The following is an 8,842-nucleotide window of genomic DNA, read 5'->3' on the forward strand; positions in this document are numbered from 1 at the left end:
CTAGGAAGAAGCCAGATGTTTAATGATGAAACCATTGTTTAGGAGGACCTATCAAAGTAAAACAAATTATTGTTGTTTAAGTGGAGGGAAAAACCTGCTTTATGCAGGGGAACTAGGAAAAATGGCTTTGAGAGGGTTCTGGCTGGAGTTGAATTTCTGTGCATCTCTTGTTGCTGCTCAAGAGCAAGGGTTTCTTCTAGAAACATCATTTAGCAAATGGGTATACTGCCCTCCTAGGACCAAACTATAGGCCAGGACAGTGCATTTCCCAGTGAAGAGGTGGTAGCTGATGTACTGTCACACTGGCTCAATATTTGGGGAAAAATTGGGTCTCAAAGCCTTTTTGATGTTAACTTTTTTGGGAGGCTGCACTGGTTCTTCATTGCTACACTCAGGTTTTCCCTAGTTGTAGCGAGTAGAGGGTACTTTCTAGTTGTGATATGTGGACTTCTCATTGTGCTGGCCTCTCTTGTTGTGGAGCACGGGCTCTAGGGTGCATGGGCTTCAGTAGTTGGGGCTAATGGACTTAGTTGCCCCGTGGCATGTGGGATCTTCCCACACCAGGGATTGAACCAGTGTCCCCTGCATTGGCAGGCAGATTCTCAACCTCTGGATCACCAGGGAAGTCCTTGATATTAGCTTTTGATATTGACTCTCCTTCCTATTTCTAAGGTGAAAGGCAGGAAGCAATGGGTTTTTGTTTGTTTTAATATTTTTTAGGCTGCACGGCATGTGGGATCTTAGTTCCCTGACCAGGGGTGGAACGTGCACCCCCTGCATTGAAAGAGTGGAGTTTTAACCACTGGACTGCCAGAGAAGTCCCAGGAAGCAGTGTTTGGTGGCAGCTGACATCTGTGTCTTCCACTTGTATCCTGAGCTGCTTCCTGTAGACTTGGCTCCCCCGTTCTTACAGTTCAGCTGTAATCATTCCGTTAGTCCCTTACTATCTTTAAGGGGGCACAGCCCACTCTTTGCATCTGTCTGCAAATGTGCCTTTCTTTCCTCTTCTCTTTCTCCTTCACCTCCGTGCTGCTCTCTACTTTCTCATGTGCCCTTCATTCCCTTCTCTCTCCCTTCCTTGTAGGAAGCACATCTCAGATAGTAGATCCAACTGTTCCTTTAGGCAAAGAGCACACGAGAGGCGGGAAGAAAGGTGAAGATGGGCTTTGGATATGGTTCCTAAAGTTGAATGCCATCACATGTCTTGTTCCAAATATCTAAAATACTCCCAGCACTATTTTGAAGAATTCCAATTTACTCACTTCCCCATAGTTTTCTTTGCTGCTGGCAGGTTTTTGGATTGCCCAAGGCCTTTCAGAGTACACGAGGCTGTTTTGGCAGACACACAATTGTAGTTATTATAGCCATGAGGGGAGTAGCATCTTGAGGTGGTTAGAAACCATGGGAGTTTGGAGACTTCTGCTGGATTATGGAATCTGGCAGCTATCAAATCCTAAAAGGATCCAGAGAAGCCAGCACGTCACCTGAAGTTTCTCCACAAAATTGGAAGGGTGCACGTGGCCCCAGGGCTCACTCACCCAATCGCCTTTGCCACTGCAGGAGACCAGAAAGAAACCACCAGGAAGAAACCACCCTGTTCTGTTACTGAAGATATCTTGATTTATATTAATGCTCTCTCACTTTCCTTGAAATAAGTTTCAGTTTTTCCTTCGAGTCTGTTTCATGTTCCTCTCTTTTCATCCATTCAGAAGCCTCTATTAGGCCTCCCTTGTTTATATCTTTTTTATTCCAGCAAGTACTAGAAGGGACTTGTGGGACCTCACCCAGTTCCCCATCTGCTGCTCAAATTCCCTCGACAGCATCCTCTCACCTAGGGTTTTCCAGCACATAATTGGTCATAGGCAGTGACAAGACAGACACTGGTGTCTTTCAACATAGCCTATTTCATGTCTGGTGACTAATTGTTAGAATATTAGTCTGTGTGTTGGTTTTATATCTGTTTCTTGGTAATTGCCACTTATTAACATCAAGATTGTTGTGACGATTAAATAGGATAATGAATATAATGTACTTATATATATAATATAGTGTAGTATCTGACACAGAGAAAGAACCCAATAAAAGGTAACTGCTTTTATCATTGCTATTATTGGTTCTTGTTCTACCTCTTGAAGTTGTATAACACGAACCAACACAAACCAATTCTCTACACGGGAGCCCTTTGCATAATTGAAAACAATTATTTTCTCTCCTTGATCCCTGGTCTTCCTTTCAATATTTTCAGCTAAGTATTCCCATTAACTGGAATCATTCCTCATATTACAGGGCTTGAATTTCTTCACTGTTGTGATTACTTTCCTTGAACAAATTATAGCTGTTCTAAGCATAGCTTCTAGAAGTGAAAGCAGTATTCTTGTCGAGGGTGGGAGTGGGTGGATTCTTTTCTTTTTTATACTGTGTGGGATCTTAGTCCCCCAACCAGGGATCGAACCCAAGCCCCCTGCAGTAGAAGGACAGTCTTAACCACTGGGCGACCAGGGAAGTCCCTGTGTTGTATATTTTGATTTGTGCACAGTAGCTATTACTGAGGCCAAAGTCATGTTGTCTTCTGTGGAAGTTACATTAAATTGGTGATACAAACTGGGATTGGTGGTGGTGATGGTTTAGTTGCTAAGTCGTGTGCAACTCTTTGTGACCCCATGGACTGTAGCCTGCCAGGCTCCTTTGTCCATGGGGATTCTCCAGGCAAGAATACTGGAGTGGCTTGCCATTTCCTTCTTCAGGGGATCTTCCCAACCCAGGGAACGAACTGGGGCCTCCTGCATTGCAAGTGGATTCTTTACCTACTGAGTCTACTGAGGTTGATTGTTGACCAAATCTCTTTTTCTTTTTTAACAGGATAAACCTACATCTACATTTTTTTCAACTAAAGTCAAAACACACGTTTATCACAGCTGAATACCATCTTTTTAAAAACCTGCATTTTATTACTCTAGCTCTCAAAGACTTCTTTTGGCTACATCTACATTATATTTTGCTATACTGGACCCACATAAACAGCTTTCTTTGCTTGATTGGTTTTTTTTTTTTTTTTTAAAGAAACCCTAGGTTTCTGCACAACGATGTCCTAGTCAGTTTGGGTTGCTACTCTAACAAAGATACTATTGATGAAGTGGCTTATAAGCAAAAGAAATGTGTTCCTCACAGTTCTGGAGGTTGTAAGTCCAGGATCATGGTATACCAGCATGATTGGGTTCTGGTGAGGCCCTTTTCCAGGTTGCAGGTTGATGATTTGTCATTGAATCCTTACATGGTAGAGAGCCAAGAAGGAAGGAAGCTTTCTCTGTTTTTGAGATTTTTGTTTTAGTTTGGACCATTTTTAAGGTCTTTGTTAAATTTGTTACAATATTGCTTCTGTTTTATGTTTTTGTTTTTTGGCTGTGAGGCATATAGGATCTTAACTTCTCAACCACACACCCCTTTTACTGCAAGGTGAAGTCTTAACCACTGGACTGCTAGGGATGTCCCTTATCTCCTAACTCTGAAAAGGGCACTAATCTCATTCATGAGGGCTCCTCCCTCATGACCTCCTCTAATCCTAATTACCTCCCAGAAGCCTCACCTCCTAATACCATCACATAGGATGGCGGAGTTACAACTTAACAATTTGAGGAGGAGTCATACATTCAGTCTATAATAGATAAAGAGACTGATGGGGGCATTCATTAGGAAGGAGAACAAGGAGTCTGGGAGAGCATAGTTGTTCAAATAAAAGAGTTACTCCAAATTCAATTAGAGTGAAATGGGAACAGAGAAATAGGTAAACACAAAGACTGAGTGACCAGAAGCAACGGATTTAGAGACATCATGAAAACTTGAAAATAACCTAGCTACTCTGGTGGAATGCAAGTCACTAGCACTGAATTTAATTGACCAAGCATTCGAGCAACTGTGAAAAAAGTCGACATTCTCCCTGGAGGGGCTGTTATTAGGATCAAATGCGATCATTAGGAAAGAGCTTATCGTGAAGCTAGAAACATAGTAGAGAGTCAGTAAAAATGTGTCTAGTAGACATTCATCCTCCTGTGAGTGGACTTTACCATCCAATCTTGCCGTCAATCTTGGCTTTGCCCTGCATCTTTTTCTCTTTAGTGATTTTCTCTTAGGTGATTACATCCAATCCATTATCTGTCTTCACTTCACATATTTTCCATCTCCAGTCTTTCATCTTGTGAACAAACTCATGTTTATGGTCTCCTTACTCTTCATGATTTTATAGCCTTTGATCATTCCCCCTTTCATTCTTTTTTCCCAAGCTAAAGAGCTCACTGATTTTTAGCTCACCAAATTCTCTACCTCCTCACCCCAGGGACCCTCTCAGGATTTTGCTTAGGTTTCTGCCTTACTTGCAGAAGGGCTTCTTCCTGAACATATAGCCTGGTCCCCCTGCTCATTTTCCCTGGTCTCCTAGTAGCATCTCTACCTATAAAGTGGGGCATGGAGCCAATACTACCACAAGAGGAAGTGATGAGATTTAAGTGAGTGGATGAATATAAATTGTCTAAAGCAGAGCATGGCATGGAGGGTCACTCAGAGATGCCATGGTAAAATTGTCATATTCTTAATTAAATCTCCTTTTGTAATTTGACTTAGAAGCCATTAGTGTGTAATACACAGGCCTTCCTTAAAAAGTCGTACTGTAGATTTCTGATGATGAACACAAGAATCATTTTTTCTAACCAGTAACAACTCACTTTAGCCTCACAGTAACATGCTTTTGTGACTTGTGTGGAGGATTGTGACAAAGAGCCCTGATGAGATCATTCACTGTGTCCTACTCCTGCCTAAACCGTCCCCTGAGTAGTTAGTTGACAGCTGTTAGAATCAGGACTTTTTAGATCCCCTGGAGAAGGGAATGGCTACCCACTCCAGTATTCTTACCTGGATAAGTCCATGACAGAGGAGCCTGGTGGGCTACAGTCCATGGGATTGCAGAGTTGGACACGACTGAGCGACTAATACACACACACACACACAGAGTCAGGACTTAGGGCTTCCATGAGCCTGATAGGAGTGCACCTCTGAAAAACGTTGACCTCTGTGTCACCTTTGAATGCCTCCACCATTAACAAGAGTGATGATGATGATGCTATTTTTGAGCCACCTGCTATATGCCAGGTACTGTGCTATATCGTGAGGTGAAAAGAACGAACAAGATAATCATAGATGAATGACTATCTACCTAGAGCTCCTACCTCAGTGCTTGGCACATGGTGTTCAATAAATATTTGAAGGAAAAAAAGAAAAAAGTGATGCTCAGAGTGTTTAAGTGACCTCCAAGGAGATCTTTTGGATTCTTTTTTTTTTTTTTTTTTCTCTTTAGAAAAATTTTTAATAGGATTTTTATTTTTTTATTTTTTATTTTTTTAATTTTTTTATTTTATTTATTTTTTTTTAATTATTCCTTCCGTTATAATCATTCATATTTTTTTATTTATTTATTTTAGTTTAAATAAATTTAAAAAAATAATAACTTTAACTTTGTATGAGGCTCAAAATAGCTCCACTCCATACCAAATTCAACTCCTTGGCGAGTGATGTGACTCTGAGATTATGCTGCATTTGGGCCCCTTCAGTTCAAACAAGCTTACAGGATCCTGACTTTAGGTTCCTGCTTATTTAGTCCCTTCAGACTTGTCCTTGGTACCCCACACTGTTATAGGGAGCACATCTTTAGACCAGAGTGTGTTACAAAAAAGAGATGGCAGAAGCAGTAGGCCATTCAGTTCGTCTTGATAATTTTTCTTAGTATGCCAGCCAGAATTTAGGAACACAACACTTTTCTCCCTTTTCTTTCCCCTCCATTACTGACAGCAAAGGGCTTCCCAGGTGGTTCAGTGGTAAAGAATCTGCCTGTTAATGCAGTAGATACAGGAGACATGAGTTCGATCCCTGGGTTGGGAAGACCCCCTGGAGAAGGGAATGGCTACCCACTCCAGTATTCTTGCCTGGAAAATCCCATAGACAGAGGAGCCTGGTGGGCTACTATCCATGAGGTTCCAAAGAGTCAAACACAACTGAGCACCCATGCATACTGACAGCAAATAGTTCTTAATTGTTAAGCAAGTAAGCTGTTCATAAATTGCTTTGAAAATAGGGATGACATTGACAAATCTGTCTGAAGCTCTCTCTGTTGGGTTGGAACATAGCAGTACTGTTGCTGTAGCAAGGCTCTATGTGTGTGTGTATGTTGTGTGTGAGGTATAGTATGTTTGGTAAACACTCTTGATTACAGCTTAATTCATGCTTGCACGGGTCTTTGTGGCTTTAATTTCAGTTTTAAATGACATCTGGTGGTGGATACATTAGATACTTAGCTCTTTCTGCCTCTTAGCGTTCATTTATTAAATTACCTATTTCACTGCACCCCATAGCTTCTGGGTCCTAAGGAAGTTAATGCTCCCACTGAAAGTGAGCAACTTTATTCCTGAGCTTTCTGCATTAGAAGGATCATCTCCAATGTTTCTGAATTACTTAAGGAGGTGAAGAATATCTTTATTTTCTATTTGATGACACTTCTAGGTAATGTGAGGAATTATCGTATAATACCTTAGCTCAGAAAGGATTTTACTCCAAAATAAAATCAAGTCAGATTCTCAGCTGTTGCCTGTTAAGTGCCAGTTTGACATTCGAAATGATCTGAATTTAGTGATTTGGAGAACCCCACAACCAGCAGCGATAACCTTCATCCACTCGAAACCCATTTGGCCATGACTGATGAAGGGGCTCATTGTGTTTGGGAGGATTGAATTGGAGCATTTGGGGATGAAAACGTAAGACCTAATGATGGAGTCGCTTCTGTGCAACTTCAAGGTCTAGATTTATGTGCACTTTAAACACTCTTATGTTTGTGCCTTTTTTTGCTTGGGAAAGTTAGGATGGAATAAAAATAAACTAATGTTGAGAAGTGTAGAAGTAAGACTTCTGTATAATCTTTCGATCTTAGGAGGCCACATTGCGTTCTGTCCAACCATAGGGTGCTGGAGTTAGGTGCTAACTCTCTCCTCTATGGCACTGTGACCTTGGACAAGTTGCTGAACCTTTTTAAACCTTGGTCTCTTCAGTTTGCAGCAAAGCTAGAAATAGTGCATTTCTCAGAAGGCTGGGATGATGATTAAGTAGGCATCCCTCTGTAATGGGTTTAACATGCAGAAAGCACTGGTAGGGACTCTTAGGAAAACCTAGGTGGGAGGTAGTTTACCATGAAGCTTATGAAATTTAATTTTCAGGACTCCTCACTTGGCACATACCCATGTTAAGTAAAGATTTTCTTTTATGCCTAATTTTATATTCATTATTGTTGTGTTTTTTTTTAAGATTTATTTATTATTTTTATTTTTGGCTGCCCTGGGTCTTCATTGCTACACTCAGTTCAGTTCAGTCGCTCAGTCATATCTGATTCTTTGTGACGCCATGGATTGCAGCACGCCAGGCTTCCCTGTCCATCACCAACTGCTGGAGCTTTCTCAAACTCACGTCTATTGAGTCAGTGACTGCTACACTCAGGCTTTCTCTAGTTGAAGCAATCTGGGGCTACACTCCAGTTGCAGTGTGCAGGATTCTCGTCATGGTGGCCTCTCTTGTTGCAGATCATGGGCTCTAGGCACACGGGCTCAGTAGCTGCAGCACACAGGCTTAGTTGCCTTGTAGCATGTGGGATCTTCCCCGACTAGGAATTGAACCTATGTCCCCTGCGTTTCCAGGTGGATTCTTAACCACTGTTAACTTCATAACACAGGGAAGCCCTTGTTATGTTTTCTTAAACAGGGGTTCCCAAATTACATGTTTTGGTAAATCCTTGAGCCTCCTTTATCAAGCCCTCTTCATAAGTTGGTTCCATTATCCCACCTACTTGGGTGCAGACTCCAGAATTCATAAATTTAAAAATGCTTTTAATGACTATTAAAAATAAGACACTATTTTTTAAGCATCTGCATGATATATGTTATGGTAGAGCTCTCTTTGGCAGGAATTATGTAGAGAGAAAAGAATTAATTTGTCTCCACACATATATTAACAAGGGATTTATTTCTGCCAAGGAAAGCAAGAGTGTAGAATCTTCTTTGATGAGGTTTAATAATTTGTAGACTGATCCACTGATGAATGTCACCTGGTATTAGAGCAATAAACTCAATGAAATCAAATACATAGTCCTTTACGGATGCCTGTGATCTGAACCCCAGTTACATTTTATTGTACTTGGTTAGGTTGATGAATTTTTTTTTCAGTCTTGGTTATCTGTTTTTTGGACCTGGAAAAGCTGTGTGTCTTCTTTAAGGAGAAGAGAGATATGGACCGTTGTAACTGGGACCGGGAGGGAAAAACATTCAGAGATGTCCAGAGGTGAGAGATACATGATGTACTGGCAGAGTATGACAATTCCTGCCTGAAGTATGAAGACTTTTTCTTGAAGGAAGAAAAGAGTTCAGTTAGTGAGGCATTAACTGAGAGATGCTTTTCATTGTAAGTTACATCTCCTGCTAAAGAAGCACTCTGATTAAATAGACATGCAGAAATTCACACTCACTCAGAGATTGAGAGAAGTCAAGTGGAGACAGGGAGATACACCAAGAAAGACTGAGCAGTTTGAAACAGAAATGAGAACAAAAATAGTGCTCCTCCTCACAGATGAAAGCAACCAAAGATGGGGCTCATTTTATTTTATTTTTGTTTGTAGCAGCATTATTTATAATTGCCCAAACTGAAAACAGTGCAAAAGTCCCTCAACTGACGTGTGGATAAATAAACTGGGATACTTGCATGCAATGGAATATTACTCAGTGATAGAAAGGAACAAACTACTGACGTGTACAACAACATG

This window comes from Giraffa tippelskirchi, chromosome 7 (assembly GCF_054371585.1).
Source record: "Giraffa tippelskirchi isolate mGirTip1 chromosome 7, T2T-mGirTip1v1.2.pri, whole genome shotgun sequence".
NCBI classification, from domain to species: domain Eukaryota; kingdom Metazoa; phylum Chordata; class Mammalia; order Artiodactyla; family Giraffidae; genus Giraffa; species Giraffa tippelskirchi.